The sequence below is a fragment of the Parus major genome, chromosome 8, assembly GCF_001522545.3.
Source record: "Parus major isolate Abel chromosome 8, Parus_major1.1, whole genome shotgun sequence".
Classification (NCBI taxonomy): domain Eukaryota; kingdom Metazoa; phylum Chordata; class Aves; order Passeriformes; family Paridae; genus Parus; species Parus major.
The window spans coordinates 15,590,359-15,612,292 of record NC_031777.1 but is presented as its reverse complement, the minus strand read 5'-3'; the positions used below and the strand labels follow the sequence as shown (position 1 = coordinate 15,612,292).

General features: G+C 46.1%; 1 long non-coding RNA gene across 2 annotated transcripts; it reads left to right on the top strand.

Annotated features, from left to right (window-relative positions):
- Positions 1 to 3,032: 3,032 nt before the first annotated feature.
- Positions 3,033 to 16,943, top strand: LOC117244805. 2 transcript variants are annotated; one of them, XR_004498579.1, is made up of 5 exons: positions 3,033 to 7,913; positions 9,368 to 9,495; positions 10,037 to 10,109; positions 12,525 to 15,992; positions 16,335 to 16,943. It is a non-coding gene; the product is annotated as an uncharacterized LOC117244805 (long non-coding RNA). The 2 variants fall into 2 exon arrangements; XR_004498578.1 differs by lacking the exon at positions 3,033 to 7,913 and adding an exon at positions 8,684 to 8,941.
- Positions 16,944 to 21,934: the final 4,991 nt, after the last annotated feature.

The following is a 21,934-nucleotide window of genomic DNA, read 5'->3' as shown; positions in this document are numbered from 1 at the left end:
AAAAATACGTGGATTTATTTATTTGTGTATATTTTAAATATATGCAGCATAAATATATGCTCAATATATATTGAGCCTTAGAAGCAAGAAAGACGGTGAGAAGGATTTAAAGAGCTGTGTTTCTAACATACTTGTGAGTTGTGCACGTATTTTCCTTCATGTATACTTTACAATAAGGCTTATAAAGAGTGAGCGCCTTTGCACTAAAAGTGCTGAGGGTCAGGGTGTTGCTTACTGGAGAGGGCTGTAGGACCAGCTGTATTGGTGCAGGTTAAATCAGTGCAGGTTAAATCAGAAAGCCAAACTGGCAGGTGTAGGACACTGGCCTAGGATCACTGCTGTGCTTCCCTGGAGCTGGGGACCAAGCTCTCTGCCCTGCATGGCATGTGCAGTCTATGCAAACAGGACCCTTTCTTCTTGGTGAGTGTTTTTGTGGAGGATGTAGATGTGCTCTCAGGATAAGCTCTGGGTCCCCATCCTATTCTAATGTGTTCTATATTTCTGCTGCTGGGCACTCTCTCCCCCCACCTCTGTGGAGCTCTGTGGATTCCACCTCCCACTCACAGGCTCTTTCTTTGTATTACTCCCTGTAGCTCCTGAGTCCCTGCTGCTGGCTACCTCACTGTAAGGGTTTTGACTTTCTGTAGGAAGCTAGAGCAGAAAATAGAGGATATAGCTGTAAGCTCGTGACGCTGCTGATGGGGAGAGTTGTCTCTGGAGCACTGAGCACTCTGTGTGTGTGCTGCAATGCTGGTAGGCACTGACTGATAAAGCTGCATGGAACTGAGACTGAGCAGTCTCAAGGATGGGTAGGGTATCCTGCTGAGGAGGTGAAGGGAGACTGACTGTGTGGTTTTAGTTATTTTTTTCTGTTGTTGTTCATGTGCTGTGCTCCCTTAGGATGGTCTTTTTTGCTGAACTCTTTCAACCATTAGTTCCCACAGTATTCAACATTTTTCTAATGTAAATGAGCTCCTTCTCAAAGTCTCCCTTGAACTGCACAATACTTGGGAAGTTCAGAGAAATGCTGATACTCTGAGGGCAGGGAATTTTCAAAACCACTATATAAGTAGCTGATGATCAAATCCTTGGAAGTTATTTGTCTATATCCTCATTTTTTCTCATTCACCTGACATTTACCCATATTCTCTATTGGTGCAGCAGTGGCTGGAAGAGGCATCTGGATTGTGTCAGCTTTTATCTTCCTTTTTTCTTCCTACTGTGCCTCATTATGTGTGCTCACTAATTCAATTCAGATTTGAAAGGAAATACATGAGAAATTAACTGGCAAGACAGCAGCAGCTGCAGGAACTCCATGGGAGAAGAAATCTATGAACTAATGGACTTAGGGGCAATGTAATACCTAGACATGACTGCAAATTGCTTCAGCACATGTGAGTCTGAAAACAGAGAGAGGATCCAAGAAAATGGAAAGGAGTCATAGGAAAAAGATCTATGAAATGGCATTTTTCTTGCTCCTCTCAAGGCTGTAGATGCACTCAGCATACAGTAAGGCACCTTGCAGAGCAGGCAAATTCAGCAGTCAAAATCCTCACTAGGCAAAGACATCACACTTGCTCACAGTGCTATGGGAGCTGCCACCAGGACTCAGGGCATGGTGCCAGCAATGTCCCAAATCCCTGGGGACACCTGAGGCTGCATTCTGGGTGCTATGCCTGTTCTGTGGAACAGAAATACGGCTGTGAGGAGTTTGCCATGGCTGTCCTTTGCTTGGCACCTGTGGGATGGCTGGGTCTGAGTAATTACGCACTTTGAGCAGCCTTGCTACAAATATAGAGACAGCTCCAAAAAAGCACTCTGCCTAATTACAGATTTCAGTGCTTGAAGGATTACAACAGAGACACTTCCCTAGAAGACCTGTGATGCCCCCGAGTTTCTAAGAGTCCACCCCAGCCCTGGGGCACTGTGGGGCTGGGGACATTGCACAGGTTGTGTTAGAGCTGAGGGTTCCCACTGCCTTTCGTTGTTGTTTTTGGTGGGGTTTTGTTTTGATTTTGAGTGAAGTGACATAAATATTCTCTAGCACTGGGGAGACACATTTATTTTGGTAAGAGTGAACTTCTCTCACCTCAGTGTTTAGGGCAGTTTCCTAAGAGAACTGTGCTCACACAGACTTCCTGACTCTGGCTGGTAGCTGGTTCGATCAGCTGGGACTCCCAGCCTGCCCTCAAGCCAGGAATGGACTGGGAAAATGCCACAGAGGGATGCTAGGCACAGAACAAGTGACAACAGCCAGCACACAGAAAGTCAGTTTAAGGTTAAAGGTTCTGTGCTGCAGCTCTGCACATAATGGGGAGAGTGTTTCAGCTGTGAGAAATGCCTTCAACCAGAGTTTGCTTTTGGACAAAATGGAAAAAACAGGTACACACAGGCTATCGGGATGTGGTTCCAATGCCCAGAACCACTGCACAAAATGCTGTCAGCATGAGGCAAAGAGACTCCTTAAATAACTTGGCTGAAATTAGCCCTAGATCAGCAATTCTTACAGTAAGTGCTGTAAGGCCACTATGAATTGTTCTTCTTATCTTGCTGATTATAATAGCAACAGCGAAGTTTTTCTTGGTATGTTGTGTTTGTTTTTCTTTCTTAGGAAATATAAGGAAAAAAAAGATGGACCAATGTTCTGTAGGCACTGTGGAGATAAGTTTGTGTCCTTGTCCACAAAATGAAATCTCTCTTTTGTTTTGTTTTTTTTTCTAGTCCCTTTTCCTGAGGCACTTGCCCAGCTCAGCTGGTGAATTCCAGCATGATGAGCTCCAATCCTATGTGACAGACTTGCCAGGAGGTGAGGCAGTGGGGGCTAAGCATGAGGAAACCTCTTTCCTGAGCAAGTCTTCCTGACTGATGTCCTGAAACAGAAGTCCTGGCATGGAAGCCATGGTGGCATGAGGATTACTGCTCCCGGAAAGCAGCTGGCTTCCAGAGCTGGGGTGTAGAGCCACCATCCCCAGAGCCCATAGGGCATTTCCATGGTGTCATGGTCCAGGACAGCCCTGCCATTCCCTCCTCTCCCTGCAGGTTTGGGACAAGTGTCTGGGGCAATGGACAGCACAGAGGCAACTGGAGCTCAGCCAGGGGCTGTTTAATTGACCCAAGTGTCCCAGGCAATCTCAGAACACACCAGTTGCTCTGTCTTGCACTGGAAACCAGAACACAGCAAGCTACAGAGGTTTTTAGACCTCTACCACCATCCTCACTTTTCCATTCACCCCCTGTACTGGGTTTGCTGATGGTACAGCAAAGGTGTTGTTAGCATTGCCAGCACTGTGCAGTTATTTACAACTGTAAAATTAGGTCAAATGCTTTGAATGTGATTACAGAACAGAGGTCAGGTCCATCTTACAGTGACTTTGGACTATCCGGAGAGAGGGATATTTGGGTTCCAGTCAGCGATATCGGGATATAGATAGCACAGCAGGAGCAGAACAGAAGTTCATGAGTCTTTAAACAATAGAAAAAGGAACTTAAAACAGACTCCTTGGAATGTAACTGGAAAACAGGTGAGTAGGAAAAAAAGAAAACAAATGCAAATAATTTCAGGTTTCCAGTTCTTCAAAAATTATAGTGGTTCAGTTATGTGATGAGCAGCTATTTTCTCTGAAAAGCAGGCAAAATATAAAGTCAAAGAAAAATGAGAATGTATGTACATATGTATACACTTTGAAAGCTTCCTGTTGAATTATGAATACCTTCAAATCATAAAATACAAAGGCTGTCAGTGGTTTCCATAGAAGTTTGAACATGCAGTTTCACTTGTTCACAGAGCAGTCTGTGTGTGCTATCACATTAAAACCAGAGAAAAGTAAGAAAGACACAAACATCTTGTAGGTAAAATTTAAAAAAAAACCAACAAAAAAACCCACAAACCTGATTGACAGACTGAGTAGTTATTAAAGGGGAATTCAGAGTGGAGAGGCATGAGGAACAGACTTCTCTAAGAATTGGCTTTTATCATACAACAGTTGATACATTAATTGCAAAAGGTGAAGCGTTTCCTTCCCCTGGAGAAGTGGGGAGGTTAAAAATGGGAAGGTTCACCTGTAGCAGCCAGCAGCTGCACTGATGTAGCAGAGATGCTGCAATGGGACATTGTTCTTGTGGTGACAGAGGCAGGAGCTTGCACAGCCCTCCATGGGCACCACCAATGTGAGGACTACAGGGGATACCTGAAGCTGTCATGGGGTGGAGGGCATGACCCTGAGGAACAGTGTATTAGGGACTGACAAAGCACCCAGAAGCTGTGGGCTTGGCATTAGCTCTTCCACTGCTTCCTCCACACCATACTCCCAGGATACCTGGAGAAAGGATGTGCCAGGATGGGCTGTCACAGCTGTGGAACTGGGGAGATCTGTGGAATGAAACACATGGGCCTTGCAAGCAGCTATGGAACCACAGGCAGGAGGGCAAGCAGGGCTGAGGGTGTCATGACACCAGCAGAGAACAGCCAGGCTGACAACAGGCACAGGGCTCTTGGCAGCAGCAGGCTCTGCCCATCCTGGACAGTCAGTCCTTGTTCCAGGTCAGCAAGCTGGGACCAGCAAGGGTCAAGCCTGGATGTGGCCCCACCTGCAGTGGCAGCAGCTGGGTCCTTTAGGGATCCAGGAAGGGTGTTGAGGTTGCACATGTTCCCCTGGTGAAGGGCACAGGATGTGGAGTGTTACCACTGGTCTACAAAGCCTCCACTTTCAGTCACAGTGACTGTCCAGCTGTGAGCTGATGTCCTGATCCAGTCTCACTCCCAAGAAAGTGACTGATGACTGGGACTAGGTCTGTCCCTAGTGCCTCCTGGCCTGCTCTGCTCCCTGGCTGGGATGATGCTGGGTCCTGCTCTGCTGCCCCAGGGAGCCCACATGGCTCCCACCTCCCAGACAGCTTAGGGTCCCAATGACCTAGAGGGCCATAGAAAATACAGCCTCATGAACTGCAGGCAGCAAAGAAAAATTTCCAGCAAGAATTGTGTGACTGAACCTCAGCTCAAGACTGTTGTCAGTAATTCAGGGAGGAAAACCACGAAAGGAGCTGGAGAAAGGGGGCCCAGAGCAGGAGGGAAGTACTGCATCTGCAGGCACAGCCCGGGAGCACAGGGGTCTGCCCAGGAAGGAAGAGCTGTGAGCATCTCAGTGAAGAAGGAGGAAGCAGTTCTGATGGAAACAGTGACCTGGATCCTCAGATCACTGAATTGCAGGAAGACTTGGAGTCTAATTGAGCAGCCAGAAACAAAAACAAACCCTAAACAACAACAACAACAACAAAAAACTTGAGTAGAAACTCATGGACTGAGGAGAAATTGGAGATCCTTCATACATCACCAAAGCTTTCTGGAAGGAGAAAAAGGATGACGCTGTCTGAGAAAGCAACTTCCAGGTCAAGCTGGACAATAGCCAAGGCTTTCCGAAACTTGGGAAAAATTTTCCAAAAAAATGGGAAAATAATTCAGTTGAACAAGCAGAAAGTTTCTCAGCTGGACAATACACAGAAGCAGACCCAGCAGGCAAACCCCAGCACGTGGCCAGTGAAGACAGTTCCATTGCTCTGGAAATCTTAGAGTGATTTGGATTGGAAGGCATCTTAAGATCAGCTGTGCCCTAACTCTATGGACAGCTGTGTGCAGCCTCAGTAAGTGGGAACTGGATCATTCAATAATTATATGCAATTTTTACATGTAATCATATCATATTGGCATCTTCTATTGATTTTCTTTGCTGCTAAAAAGGAAGTTGTTTGAAATGAAGCCATTAATATAGGAAGATACACAGATTTCTAGCAACAACGTGTGGAGATCTGAATAGAATTCTACAAAGGAAAAACCTTCCTCCTCTGGAGAGCATGTATTCATGATGCCCAGAAAGGCCTTGAAACAAGGAGTCTGAATGACTGGAAGGCACAGGCTGCAGCACACCATCAGAACTCTACTAATGCAAACCCTCATGTGGATGACCTTGTACTAGACTGACTAGAGAGATTTCTGTATAGTTTGTGTTTATGGGCATAAAGAGCAAGTTCAACCTGGTTATTATTATCCGGATTTGATATACATCAGTCAGCTGGTTTAAAGCAGAACCCTGAGGCCAGATCTCTTGTGATGTTCAGAGCAAAGTCCATTCATGTAGCCATGCTGTCACCAGTCCCTCTGTGGCTTAACCTGTACCTGCCTTCTTTTTACCACCCTCATTTCTGGCAGGGAAGTAATTCCTGTTATCCCATCACATACTGAGGGCAAGCTGTGCTTGCAAATCACAGCCTGCCCAGCACTCTGTGTGTGATGGGCACCTGCCTGCCCCATCCTTGCTCAGCATGGTCCCTTTCATGTCTGCTGATGCACAGATGGGAATTGGTGGGGAGAGCTCATTTCCCCAGGCTGGGTGCCAGAGAAGCAAGCAGCAGTGCTGAGGCTCTTGGTTATGTGTGTCCAGAGGAGGCTGCTTGTACTGTTCCCATTAGAGAAAGCATCAGGAGACACTGAAGCTTGAGCATTTTGTGACCCCCAAGGAAGATATCAGAAGGACTGAGGGATCCACCAGCTGTCATCAGGAGAAAGACAGACATAGCTGAGGTAGGTGACAGCACAGGCAGAAAAATACACTTGCAGAAACCTGACTAGCAGCAGAGTGCAGTTGGCAAGACAGTAACGGACATAGGAAGGCATCACTTCATGAAGAAGTGCTCTGGCTAAGCAGGTGAGTGCTATTGGAGATCCCTAGAGGAGGTAACACTGCTCTCTTCAGTCACAGCCAGCCTGCCTTTGATAGCACGGAGCAGCACCCAGCTTTCATCTGCCACTTTGCAAGTACACAGAGATTCTAAAGAGAGAAAGAAGAGAATCTAGAGAATCACAGGACTCGCTCATACTTCTTAAATTTTCCTTCCTGATGGATCTCTGAAATCACAATCTCTTGTCCTGTATTCCCATCTCTAAGACTGAAGGTCTCCAGTACATCCTTACATGCCCCTCTGTACTCTGGTGGCTGCTTCTGCATGGACCAGTCTCCTGAGGCTCTACACTGTGTCTGGAAGCTCTGCAGTCTGAGGTACCTTGGGGTGTCTAAAGTGGTGGGTAGGCAATTGCTTATCTGCCCTACTGCCAGTACGTGCTCCATTTCCTGTAGGCCCTTCTTTCTTCCATTTTGGCTTCCGTCCTGGCCTCGAGACTTACCAAGAATTTGAAAATAATCTCCAAAATTTCAAGCATTTTGCTAGAGTTGTGACTGCTGAGAGTCCATGTTAAAGCCACAGCTTCTGCATCAGTGAAGGAAGGAGAGGGCTGGGTGCTGGATCTGAGAACTGCATAGCTCACTGGGACACTGACAGAGCATTTTCTTCCTCTCCTTGAAAGGAAAATGATGAACTAGGAAAGTATGTGGGAGAAGGAATCTCGTGTTTGTGGGTTCAGATGCCTGGCACAAGCAATTTTCAGTAGCCTTGGCAGGTAGGGGCGCAGCACAGTGTCACTTCTTTGATTGCGCTGGTTATCCAGCCCCACCAGGTGTGTGAGGCCAAGGGGTCTAAACAGGGTAGGTCCAGCAGAGGACCTCCCATGAGGGAAGGAATTCCATCAGCTGGTAAGTCCTTGCAACTTCTTTCATCCCGAATTTTCTTGTTTGTTTTTTGTTGGTTTTGTTTCGGTGGAGTTTCTCCCTTGTGCCTTTGCTTTTCCTTCTCTTTCTGCTAGTCTTTTTAAACGTTTCAGTGTGTAATGCTTTCCTGACCAAAAATATCAGTAAGAAAGGAAACAGAAGTTAGAAACCTGCCACCATTCTGAAGTTCATTCACGGTGTGGGTGTAAACAGGCTCAATTTTAACAACATAGCACACTTTCTCCCACGGCTACCTCTCTTACTGGCCATGGAAACAGAAGAGTATTGGCTTTTTCCAGAGCGTCATCACGAATCCTTGTGAGTAGCAATGACGGTCCCGGAGTGCAGTGCCAAGGTGATCTATATAGCTGTAAAGCCTTGCGTGCCGGCGAGGGAAGGAGCCGCACTCTGGCCTGCGGCGATGGCAGGGACCGCGGCGGTGGCCGGGCTCCTGCCCGTGGGCGGTGGAGGCCCGGGGCCCGTGCGGGCTCTGCGTCCTCCGCCCTGGGGCAGCCCCGGGTAGCCCGGCCGTGCCCGGGGCCGTGAGCGGGGCGGGCTTGCCGAGGCCTGGGCGCGGGGTGGCGGAGAGCCGGCATTGCCCTGTCCCCGTGTCGCGGGCCTCGCACGGCGCCCGGCCGCCTCCTGCCGACGGGCCGCTCCCGGGCCCCGGCCAAGGGCGGCAGCCCCGCGCCACAGCTGCCGGGCAAGGCCTCCGGAGTCCGCACGGGTCATGCCCTGCAGAGCGGCCCGCGGTGTGCGGGGCCGGGGATGTGCGGGGCCCGGGGATGTACAGGGGTCCAGGGGTGTGAGGGCCCGGGGGTGTACAGGGGTCCAGGGGTGTACAGGGCCCGGGGATGTACAGGGGTCCAGGGGTGTGAAGGGCCGGGGGTGTACAGGGGTCCAGGGCTGTACAGGGCCCGGGATGTACAGGGGTCCAGGGGTGTGAAGGGCCCGGGGATGTACAGGGGTCCAGGAGTGTGAAGGGCCGGGGGTGTACAGGGGTCCAGGGCTGTACAGGGCCCGGGATGTACAGGGGTCCAGGGGTGTGAAGGGCCCGGGGGTGTGCGGGGTCCGGCAGGGGCCCGCAGTGGCACCTGCTGTCGGGGCCGGGCAGCGCCGGGGTCTAAACGCCATTTGCCACCATTCCGGGACCCTTTAGCACTGTCGCCCCACCACGCTCTGATGGGATTTCGGCTGGATTGCGACCCCTCCCAGTGGGAGTTCCGCCTGCCTGAGCACCTGGCCCGCTAAACAAAGGGACAAATTTCTGCAGAGACACCTTCCCAGAGGCTCAGCAGACAGCTGTGCAGCACTCACTGGGGTGTCTGCCTGGAGACCTCATTCAGGTCAGAGAACAGCTGTAGCTTGAGGAGAGTTTACTTCCCTAGCCTGACCATCTTCAAAGTATCTCTGCAGTAATAAAAAGGAAAGATTTTTCCTTTGCAGTTTTTACTTATTCTACTCATGCTGCAAGAGTGACCTCATGAAAAAAAGAGTGTTTCTTAGTGCTAGATATAGCACTCATTTTATAACAAGTATTGGAAGACAGCACTAACAGGCTTCAGTCATTTCTGATGGATTTTGGAGCATGACAGAAAGTCTGTTACTGGTTCTCTTTCCAGATAAGCTATTCATAGCCAGGGCTCTCACGGCAGGTCCTGAGCCCACTCTTGCCAGGCTGCTCCTTGTGGTGGTGGCCAGCCCCAGCTGTTGTGTTACCATGAGTCCATGACTGCATTGTTTAATAATTTTGCTTTTGTCTTCCTTTGCAGAACTGTTAAAACCAGCAGACATTCAGGCAACCAGACCAACACTGGGAATGCTAAATGTTGCACGCTCAAAACCATATGAGCAAAGCATTTGTTTGCCCTCAAACCTAGGGAACAGCCTACTAATAAAGGTGATGGATGATGAAGGATGGGGTGCAGGAACTGGAGCTTTCTGGAAGTCTGGGAAGGGCCAAGGGTCTCTGGCTGATGAGCTCTTTGCCTCTTGGGTCCTGCAGGGGGTGGCTTCCCTTTTTCCCTGTTTCATGCAAGGGAAAGTGGGATGCTGGGTAAGGATGTAAGAGGGGGAAGAAATGTGTTAGTGGGAATACTCCAAAGACAGATTTCATTTTCTTTGAAGATGTGTGCTCTCTTTTCTGTTAAGACATATGGAAATTGAGTGCATTGTGGCCTACAGTCATGTGTATGGTATTTTTTTCTGTTGTGACTAAGGATTCAATACTGTGTAGCACCCTGTAATGTGGTCTGATAGGGCATCTTCAGTTTGCCACTGTAGACAAGCTTCTTTGATTGCTTTGTGACTAGTGCAATTGGAAACATATTCCAAACACAATGATGGGAAGAAAGGGAGGCCTGTATTTCCCTTCAGTGCTCTCCATGTGATCTATCTGGATTGTGTACCCATGCAGTTTTCTGTGGTTCTTTTGCATACAGCTACCCCAAGTGAATTAAAAGAAGCTTTCTTGACCTAAAAGGAGCTATTCTTTCAAAGCATGTGGTTTTCCAGGTTTGTAACAAAAGTATCATTGTGTTTCTTAAAGGTAGAGCTTCTGCAAGTGTGGTTCATAAAGTGTCATAGGACTGACATGACAAGGTTTGCCACAGAGATCATGAAAGTCTGTTGACAATATCCTGCTTTTCCTTGAGTTGTTATTCCAGCACAGGAGGTATCTCTCGTGGTCCTATGTCATGTCTGCAAGCCCTTCTGTCTGCTGACCCATGTCCTTTGTGAAGTTGTGCCAGGCACTGATTTACCAGAGATGTAAAATGCTGCATTCTGCCTTTAATTTCCTAGAGACAGAAAATGAATTCATAAGCTTTGGTCTTCAGGTGTCAACACACAGTTGTGTCTCTCCAGGTGGAAGAGTTCAGTTCTCTCCATCAGTTGCATTCAGGGCTTTCAAAGACCTGCATCAGCATTTTTCAAGCCTGTAGACACTTGAATTGGAGCAGTAAGAAAACATCCACAAACTCAAGTGAATGGGCTGGGGAAAAATCTTGAAAGAACAAAGTGGAGATCTAGCAACTGTGTGTGTCCGGTCCATTCTTGCTTGTCTATGGTCTAAAAATTCTTGCTCCACATTGAGCAAAGACATTGCTGTGGTGTCCAAGCCAGGTGAGATCTGGCAGGTTGGCATCCCAGAGGTGCATGTACCACTCCACTTTAATGCCTACTGCACTTCAAAGGCTTTGAGACAAAATGCAATCTCCAATCCAGCCATGGACTTGCTACAGAGAACACAACAAGCTTGTCCATGGGTATAGTGACTTGTCTCTTTTCCAAACTATCCATCTCTGGGAAAGGAAAATATAAGGGTTTTATACTAATGTGAGCTCAATGATTTGGGAATTTTGCTCTATGTAGTGGCTCTGCTAATTGAATTGAGTGGAAAGACCATCTCCCCTCTGCTTGTGCTGTTCTTTCCAAGCCCAAAAGGAGGAGGTAAGGACACAGCCTACCTGTTGTGTGCAGGCAAGCAAAAGGGGAGGAGAGCACCCTCCTTTGCTTGTGTCTCCAACAGCCTGGACACCAGGAGTGTGGAGCTTACCTTGTACTTCCCCCTGGCAAACCAAGCAAACCAGCCACTATTTCCAAGACACATTCTGCTCACCTAGGTTTAGGAAATCCACACAGGAGTAAGTAAGTAAAGAGTGAAATGGGTCTTAATTTAAGTGATCTTCATTTACCCCCAGCCCAAATTTCTCAAGCTGGGACTTCATCCCTTTTCATTACATGCTTAAAGTAGAGATCAGCTCTTCCTTCCTGTCCATGCAGCTCTGGGAAAACTGGTTGTACTTTGTTCAGAGAAGAATAAACAGCAACCACCAACATGGTCAACTCATTCCTACCATCATCACTGATCTTGATCTGTCAACTGCATTTGCTGCTTATTTGCTGGCAAAGAAACTCAAACCAAAGGTCCTTTGGGAGACTCAAAGACAATAGAAGGAAACATTTGCCTGATGTCTGATGTTACCACAAAGAGCTGGCCAGTGCACATAGAAATATTTGACTTACAATAGAAAATTTGATGGGGAATATTGCAGGAATAGAACCTGTGCTTTGAAGGACTTATCTGTTCCTTGACATATTCTCCAACTGTCTGTCCTTTTCCAGCACACTCCTCCCCCTAGAGGAGGGTACTAGTCACAGTATCTCTCCTAGTTATCCCTTGTTTTCTATTCCCAATCCGAATTTCCAGACTTCCAAAATTAGAAAGTGCTTCCCATCTGAGCAGTCCTGATGTGGAGTACAATTTAATCACAAGACACTGATTGTCCAATCCTTCCTGGACTACTTCCTTAGGTGCATTTTGGCTCTTCCCTCTTGCACCAGAAACATCCTGGTTCACTCTGTGCTCCGTGCAGCTGCTGCTTGTTATCAAGAGGTCTATGTGTGAAACAAAACCTAGTTATAAAAGGGAAAAATGTGGATTCCCTGGGGTTGGGCATGAGGCTGTGGGACTGTCTTAAACCCTTGGAGATTAATTTCTGGTTCTGCAAACAAGCTCTGAGTGAAAAACATTGCCTGCTGGAGCCAGCTACTCCCACCACAATTAATACGTAGGAACTCGATGTATGTGAAGGTTGTGTCTCTGGAGGGATTGTGATGGACCACTGTCACTGCAGGAAACCTAGAAAAAGGGGCATAGTAAGTGGACATAAATTGGAGATTTAAGCTGTTTTCAGTGGATCTATTGTGGATTTAGTAACATTTAATTTTCATTTTATAAATATTCAGATTTACTGATTAGCTGTCCAAGCAAAGGGGTTTGCAATGGAAGCAACTGCAGATCGGGGGGACAGTGAATGTACCAGGAGAGCTCTTGCCAGAGCAGCATCAAGCATAGGGTTGTGTAGTTTGAAAGTCTGGGTACCCATCCCTCACCCTCTGTTGCACTAACCTGAATTTGTTTTGCAGTGGAACACATACAAGAATGGCTGGTTTTGAAGTGGAAAGACAAAAGAACTTACTGATAGCACAAGGGAAAAGGCACACACATAGAGGGTGTGCAAGAAGTGTTTAAAGACACGTTCAGCAACTGGCATTCAGACATGAAGAAGAAATTCTGCAGTAAGCACAGGTAAGATAAGCTGCTTTATATAAGGGGAAAAAAAAAAAAAAAGCAGTTGAGGGCTAACAGCACAGTCTCTTTTTCCAGAAGTTTGGAAAACCAGGAACATAGAGCTGCCAGTCTCCTCCAGGCCAGAATTGCCACAAAATGGCATTTGGAAACTAGATAGATATAAGAAGCTTTCTCATGTACTGGGAAGCAGGAAAGAGATTCTTACAAAGCTAACTTAAGTGTATCAAGGATGCTGTTCAAATGGACAGGGAGTGTTCAAAGCTGGAAATTTGAGTCCAAATATATAGATAGCAGAACAACACAGTATACAAAAAGCACCTAAAAGAACACTGCAAACAAGCCAGAAAAAGACTTGGTAATGCACTGATCTCAGGGTCCAGAGGTGTCATAACAAAATAATGAAGTGTCACCTCACTTTTCCTTACTTGAGGACGCACATACAAATTACTCCAGGCTGCATCAACAAGCACATATGGACCTGAGACTACAGAAAAATGTAACATGTGCCAAGCTAGCAGCCAAATGTGGGTTCAAGAGTCACAGACCATAGGGGAAGATTCTGGGTCACATTAAACTATGAGATCTTGTTGTTGTTAAAAGATGAGCAAAATTGGGAAGCGCAAGAAAACTGTTCAAGTTTTGCTGAGTTTTCAGATCTGAGTCTGCTAAATTAATGTTTTATATAAAATAACACAATTTTATAATATGTTTCCAACTAGTCATTTTACAGCTTTTCACAGATGGTCTGAAGTATGTATGAAAATATAACACAAGTGAAAAATTCCTTGCCTTTACAGCATCCTTATATGCTCTCTCATATGCACACCTCCTGCATGTCCTGCAGCAAGAGTTTAAATGTTATGATTTTGTGACCACTGGTGGTTTTGTGGTGGTGAAGTGAGGCTGGAGATGTGGGAGCAAAAGAAGCTGAGCAAGAAAGAGTGATGTTTCCAGTAGGAAAACAGAATGTGCAAATGCAAGGGACTTGCAATGAAAAGTAAAAAAATCAGAGGAGGTGGTGTTAGCAGCACTCAGTTCATCTAGGAAAGGATAGAGGTTGGCTGAGATGCAAGGTAAAGAGACATCCATCAGGAGTGGGGACCAGCAGAGCTGTAGGTGTTAGCTGAAGCCCTCCAGGCAGATGAGGTGGTCTCCAGAAGGTCACCCAGGAGACATCTGTGTCCTTAACATGGGAGGAAGGAGTAGATAGGGTTGCTGAAGACTCCCATGTGGAGAGGGCAGGGAACAGACGAGGGCAAAGAAGGATTAAAAATGTGCCTGGGATGGGAATAGAGGGAGGACACTGGGGTCCTGGTCCAAGGGTCTTTGAGGAAAGGAAAGGATACAATTTCAAAGGGAATGTGCAATTCATGGCATCAGAAGCAGCAACACAACTAGAGGAATGGGGATAGAGATGGAGGAGTGAGAGGCTGTGAAGCTTAATGGTGAAAGCACTGGAATAAAGGTATAGATCAGGGTTTTTAGGCTGAGGATAGATTTAGCTGTGGTGCTGGCTGGATTCTCCCATTCAGAGGACAAGGAAGAAGAAAGGTGTGTAAGGGTGGGATTTAGGGACAAGGGGAAATTATAAGATGCTTACATTGGAGGCCTTGATAAAGGAGCCTGGAGGAAAGTGAGGATTTGGAGCTGTGAAAGATTAAGGCTAAAGAAGGTGGCAGAGAATACAGTTTCTGGGGTATTTGGATAAACAGGAGCAGAGAATGGGTAATGCTGTTGACTGTTTAAGAGCCAGGGAGAGTACAGGAGAGGAACAAGCCTGGCTCAGACCTGGGAGAAGCTGTCAGTACCCTTGCACAGGGGTAGAAGAAAGAGAAGACCTGTGTGAAGCAGTAACCTGAGGTGATAGGCAGGGGTCTGAAGGGAAGGAAACTGTAGGAGGACTGGGAGAGAGGATGGAGCAAGAGGTGTTAAGAGAGAGCGCAGAAGATGTGAGTAGTAGGGAGATAAAGAGGAAGGAAAGGGCAGAGCAGTGCAGCAAAGCTTTGTGTGGTTGAGGAGTGCAAGAGAAAAAGAGGATGGGAGTCAGACAGCAGAGGTAGTGTGAAGGTGGAAAGGATGGAGAGATGGAATTATTCCAGGGTGGGAGGGAAGGAGAAAGACAAATGAATAGGCAAATTATAACTAATGCGATAATTAACTGCTACAGCAGTAATCTGATTGTCACCCAAAAAAGAGGATGAAGCAGGGAGTTTGTGAGAGAGGGGGAGGCATGATCAGGCTGGCAGAGGAGCAGAAGTGGGCTGAGCCCAGTGGGGTGCAGAGGCAGTGTGGCAGGGAGCAGCAGGAGCAGATGCTGGGGCTGTAGTTCCTATGGCAACATAGGAAGGCAAATGCAACAAGTGTGCCAAGGTGGCAGCGTTAGCAGGGGACAGCTCGGTGCGTTTCCGTGTCACACTGCTCAGGGTGGGCATGGAGCCGTGCACATCCCTGGGCAGCAGGGCACCAGGGCTCTGCCCTTGCAGAAACCACCACAAGTTACTGGCAGGTTTTGAGGCCCGACCCCCTTCACTGCTGCTAAATGGGTGTCTTTTGCTCTCTTTCTCCAACCCTAGGAATCCCAAAGTGCAGCACAGCGAGAGCTGCTGAGCATCTTGTCAGCAGTGAGGTGCCTGTGTGCCGCATGGTGAGGGGATAGCTCTGCAGGGAACAATGGGAGAATGAGCATCCCCCCTCCTCATGCCCATGTGCCATGGGGCTGGGGGCTAAATCTCCCATGTCCTGGCTCAGCCTGGCCTGCTGGCACATACCTCCCGACACCTGCAGTGTGTAGGTGCCCTCCAGCACGGCTGCCATAGTGTGAGGCCAGGAGGCAGGAAAAGCACATGGCTTTCACAGGTCTTATTTTTCACTCATTAATTTTGGCAGAGTTTTCCCTTTTTTTTCCTTTATTATCTCCTGTAATTAAGCAGCAGTTTGGGTCTGCAGCTACTCCACACCATTGTGCTCATATCCTGTGCAAAACAGCTGGAGACAGAACACAAAGGCAATTTTTCCTATTGCTCCGACACTCGGACAGAAGGAGCAACCCTGCGGAGTGTTCAGCAAAGATGCCGCTCCTTCTACCCTGCCCCAGCAGGAGATCCATCTCCATGCTGCCCGCCGGAGATCCGTGCGCCCCGCAGCAGCGCTCGGGCTCTCCGCGGGCTCGCAGCTGCATCCAACAGCAGAGGGAGCTCCGCGAGAGGAAGAGGAGCAGGCGAAGCTCGGCAGGAGCAGCCCCAGGAAGGAGGGAGGCGGGCAGGGGTGAGCAGAGGTAACCGCAGGCTGCTCTGCTGCACCAGGTAGGGAGCTTTTAACAGCATGAATGGATGAGGGGAAAAGGGGCCTGAGAGCGGGAGTAGTTTGAAAATAGCCACCATTGAAACAAAATGCCAGGAGAACCTTAGGTATTAAAAACCAAGAACGAGACAAGCAAAAGATATGTCTGGGTGCTTTTTCTAAGATTTAAGGCTTAGGGTAACTTCAGGGTATCTTGTGCTAAATAGCTGTAAGGACGAGGAGGGTATCTTAGTTACTTGGAGAGTGTTTTCTGTGTATTCAAGTGCTAAAAGGTCTGCCTGTTTTTTTTTTTTCAATGAGCGTGCCCCGTGTTGAACACTGTTGTCATGTCAAATTAATTTCAGAAAGTTTCAGTGACATTTTGAGAAACTCTGGTGCCACGGTTCACACCAGGATGAAAGGAAAGCAGTGAATATGTCTTTGTGGCACCCACTGGAAGCTGATGGCCATTTCTGCCGCATTTGGGATGACAGCAATACCAGCCAGCCACATCACAGCCCCTACAAAGCCAGATCGTGGCTATGACTCTCTAGCCACAGAGATCAGAGCAAGGAAATAAATATATTGGTCTTTCCATCCCTTGTTCTCTGTGGTCCCGGGTGCAGCACAAGAGCAGGCATGATTCATTCTACAGTCTCTGGGCAACCCAAGGGAAAATCGCCTGCTAATTTCAGTTTCTGATGTCAGAACGTATAATTAACCTGACAAAGCAAAACGTTATTTTAGGTTAAGGCATGATCAGACCTTCTTTCTCCCTCTACCTATTTCTAAATGGTAATAAGTTGAAGGTGTTTGAGGCTGGGGGAGGTATGTGTTTTGTGGTGGCTATACTGTGTTGGCAGTTAATTTGCTGCTCTTATGCTCACTAATACATTAAAATATTACCAATGCTTTCTCCAGTTAATTTATATTCAAGTTAAATGCAGAGAAATAAAATTATTTGGACATTAGAATAGCCTTCTTCCCTGTCATTGCATGTGTGTGCAACACTCCTCCTTTTTATCAGTCTTTGGAACAGTAGATGAAGAAGGTTTTAAAATTAGCATGCTGAATGCCATGGTGGCTGTGTGCATAGGAGTACTTAGAATCCTGAAGGTGTGAATCCTGCACAGGAATACTTAAAATCTTGAAGGTGTATAATGTTAGAGTGGATAGTGTGATACTAGACTGACAGTGGATATCTAATTCTAGAAGCTTTAGTGACTGGAATACTTTAGTTCACTGTCATTGTATTTGAAAAAGTATTGGGAAGAGGATTTCAGGGGTGAATTGTTGTTGCTATGTTTTCCCTTGGGTAGAATTGATAGAATGGAGCAATTGATTTTGTTTGATCTATAATATGTACACATGACCAACAGAATGTGCTGCATTTAAAGTAAGAAGATTAATATAGCCCATTTCAAGGAAAATCAACTCCTTTTAGTGCTGTGTTGGCAAGTCTGGGTTCTGTAGGCTCCCAGGCACAAAAAACTCACAGCCCTTTTGCAGTTCTTGAGGTGGGAGAAGAACTCAAGGTATCTCTGGATCCCTGATTAAAGAGCTCAATTTTAAAGTAAGAGTTCTATAGTCTCCTTCTGTAGAGTGACTGGTGGTATCTTTGCTCCATAGTAAAATAGGAAGGCAGAGAGAAAATGCAGCATGTAAGATATAAATATTACTTCCTTATCCCTTTTTCTTTCCTGCTGTTTTTGCCTGGTATTCCTCAAATTTGGTAGTTTTTCAGTGCTTGGGGTTTTTTTGTTGGTTTTTTTAGGTTTGGGTTTGAGTTTTTTTGGGGGAGAGGGGTTGTTTGTCTGGGTTTTTTTCTGATCTAGTTAGACGAGTCCTTAATCTTTAGCCATTTGAATGACTGCAGATCAGTCATTTGCAGGCTCAAAGCATTTTGGTCCCACATATGTTCTTTCTATTTCCACCTGCTGCTCAGAAAGCTTTGCCCAGCTGTGCACCTCATTACACCCTTGTGGCTAGGCTATTTTAAGGAAACTTATTCCAAAGGAATAACAAAATCAGCAAGGTCTAACTATTGTATCTGTGTGATTGGGGAAGTAAAGGTTAAGTGCTAGCACAGATACAGCTCAGCACTCTGAAGATAACTGGCTTGCCATTTCTTTAAAGGCCACCATTGTCCTAGATCCAGGTAGGGCACTTAGGTTTTGTGTCACTCCATTTGCACATGGAGCCACAGCCATTTTACTGAGAAAGCCAATTGAGATCTGAAGGGGAAAGAATGGCTTTCAAGCATGATTTGAAGAAAGAAATAACAGACTGAATTGTCCTGGGGAAAGCGGGAAAATTGTTCCAGAGAACAGGGCTGGACAAAGTGTGACACGTGAAAGCTTCTTTTCTTATCCTGCTAATTCTGATTATGACAGGTTTTTAATTTTTATTTCCTATTCAGTCTCCATGTTTAGCATTTAGCATTTGTGGAAAAGGTAGTGAGCAGAAGAGGCAGAGATCATAGAAGCAGTAAAGTGCAAAATTAAGGAAATAGGAAGAGCTAAGTAGATTAAGTGGACTGGCACAGACTATCCCCCCTCCCAGCCTGCCAGCTCTAAAGATCTGAAGGTACTCAACATCTCAGCAGCGATTCCTGCCTGGGCTCTGAGTGTACAGATCCATGTTATCAGCCATTCCATTTGACTGACACAGGCTCTCTCCTGTGCTAGTCAAGCAATGCACAACCATATTTTTGCTTCTACTGAAGTATAGTCCTGCCCTGGTGACTTGCTGGGGAGAAGGGCAGGTTTGCCTGCAGCTCAGTTTATGGCCTTCCTGCCATGCCTCCCATCTCATATGATGCTGTGTTTTGTGACTTCATAGTCCTTTATTGATATGTACAGAATGAAACAGATTGGCCATCTGTTTGTATATCCATTGGATGAAATTTGATAACTCATGAAAACTTGGTCTTCTGTGTAATCAGAAGCAGCCAGCATGTGTTCCTGCCATCACTTGAAAAACTTTTCTGAGCTGTAGTGTGATAACACACACTGCTTGCAAAGCCCACCATCATGGCCACTGCTCTTGTATTTTGTTTCAAAACACAAAGGTACTTACTAAGAATGAGGCCTCATCCTCCAAATTTTTAAAAAGGGAACTGCACATTGGGTGGCTAACATATTATCACAAATGAAGTAAAAAAAAAACTGGTGAGCACGTTGCAGAATTCTGGATGTAAGTAGAAACTGCTGTTTATCTGAAACAGTCATTCACGCCTTTTTTCAGCACAAAGTAAACAGTGATTTTTTGTCCATCAAGAAAGTTCAGAAGTCGGGAGAATCCCAGCCGGAATAGGTTGGCTTGCAAGGCCTACAAGAGTCACTGTGTTTTTAGTAGACGCTGTTGTTTGAAGGTGTTTGGCAGGTGTTTGAAGACAAGCATAATAGCAAAGTATCTTCAGAAAAAGTGGTAACATGGGTCTGAATAATTGGTTATAATGGAGTTATATAATGGCAAAGAAAATTGGTTAGCAGGAATTTAAAAAATATAATTGATGGACTTAAAAATGAACCTAGTAGGGACAGGATTTTACAATACTTTTTATATTGGAAAACCATGTGTTTTTCTTCAATCTCTTTGGGGTTGTCAGTTAAAATGTATCTAAAGGAGGATTGTCTGATTATTTGATTAGATTTTCTGAAAGCTTTGGCAATTTGTCCTAGTGGTGGGCCAGACTGGGCTGCAGCAGTCTGGTAGCACAGGATCACAGCTTTTGGGCTTCTCCTTCCTTCTCCTCTGTGGAAGAGCAGAGCCCTTGAGCCCCACACCCCACAGCTGGCTCTCCACGCAACAGGCTCTCCACAGCCAGCTGTGGGCATATGCAGAGCTTGCCAACATCTGCATAGCTTGGACAATAAACCAGCTGCCAGCACATCACCCAGTCGTGCCTGGAAAGCCAGCCTTGCTGCCACCATGGCAGGCACGTGGCACAGGGGTGGCACTAACGGGTGTGGGGGGTGGCAGTGGCAGATTGGGGATAACAAGTCTGACTGCATCCCCAGCCCTGTCTTCCTGCCCATGTGTCCTGGGTGAACACCACAGGCTGAGCTGTTCAGCACTTGGAAACACTCTTTCTTGAAAATAGGTGGCCAGTAGCCAAGAGAAGTGACTCATATGCTTCCTCCTCCTTATTTAAACTGGAGTCTTCCCCTTCATGCTTTGCCCATTCCATGAAGCCAAACTGCCCTGTTTCTGGAGAGGGGAAATTCCCTGCCTGTCTCTCTCTTCTATGTAGCCATCTGCACTTCTTCCCGAGTAACTACTACCTCATCTACTTCTTAATCATAGAATCATAGAATGGTTTGGGTTGGAAGGCATCTTTTAAAGGTTATCTTGTCTAATTCACAATATCAAAATTCCCCTTCATCTTAAATTTGCTTGGGAGAAAAATTTGTCAGCCCACTCAAAGCCAGGACTGAAATATTTCCCAGTATGGAATTTTCTCACTGTTTTCTGAGGAACCACTGTCGCACTCTATTTTTGACACCATCTCTTCCTTATGTTCACCTTCTGCTGGTGTTCCTTTAGCACCTGGCTCCCTTGGACTGAGCTTGGACACCTGCTGGACAATGTCATGCAGGTATATATGACATGCACACTGTAGCTGTTCGAATGAAAGAAGGAAACAACTGGAAATCATCTCAGAATAAATGGTCAGTTTTCAACCTGGCCAAAACTGTAACTCTGTTGGAGGGCTGATATTTTCTAAACATTTTTAATGATGTGAGAATGAGGATAACAATAAGGCTGGGAAAATATGACATTTGGCTACTCAAGGAATTTGAAAAATTGAAACTAAAATGCAGATGTAAAACCAAACAGGACTGGTTTATCCAGAGGCATATAGCTGCCTTGCTATTGCTTGTTAATGTAATCCCTAAACAATATTAGTTTATTTAATTGTAAAGGGCCAATGTCAAAACCTTGCAAGTGGAAAATAGCTATTTTACCCCCACAGCCTCCATTTTTGGGCATATTTTCTATCACATAGAGTAACAACAGTTGGGGTTTTTATTTGCCCCAAATTGAGCTCTTTTAGATTCATAATTCTCCTCTTTTCTGTCCTGTCTCAGCATACCCTGGGTGGTCAAAGCCAGAAACAGAAATCTAGAAAGAGCTGCCCAGAAGTACCCAGACTTGCGCCTGGGGAAGACCAAACCTGAAACACTGGGAGAGGTCTCTCCTAGAAAATATTGAAAGAGAGAGTGTAGAGAGGTTTAAATTAAAACCCATTTGTGTTACCTTTAAATACATACCAAAACAAGTGAAAAAAAACCCAAAACCAAAACCAAAACAAAAACAAAAACCAAACAAGCAACCCAGCATATGTTCTGTAGGAGGTAAGTCCTTCACACTTGTGTTTGCCTTGTCAGAAAGGGAATCTTAATTGGATCCGGATCTGCCCAGTTCCAGGTGTCTTCTCTCTCAGGTCCCCAGAGCCATTTGTTTGTTTTGCTGGTGTGCCTCAGCTTGGCAAAGTATCTTGATTGCTAAGTGAATGTGGATTCAGCCAGCTCTGACCAGCTCTGGCATCTGAAAAAATCCTTTTTTCTTCCGCTTGAATTTCTCTGCCAGCTGCCTTCGAGTCAGGATTTCCCAGCCAGCAGCTCTTGTTATTATCTGTTTTCACTTGCCTTGATGTTTACCAGATTGGACTGCTTTTATCTCTATTAACTCAATGTGGAGCCCCAGTATTACACACCCTATGTGCCTTGGCCACTGGGTCAGAGCAGAAATAAGTAAATAGATAATAAAATCACCTTATTGAGAAAACAGTGAGGTCTAAAATGCTGGCCAAAAATAACACAAGTGATGATGATCTCAGGGAAGAAAATAACTAAAAGGCCAAATGAAGGTATTAAAAATCAAAGCTTAAAATAATTGACAGCTCATTAGACTAAATCTGAGCTCTGCTAAAATTCCCTACCAGATGAAAACTCTGGTA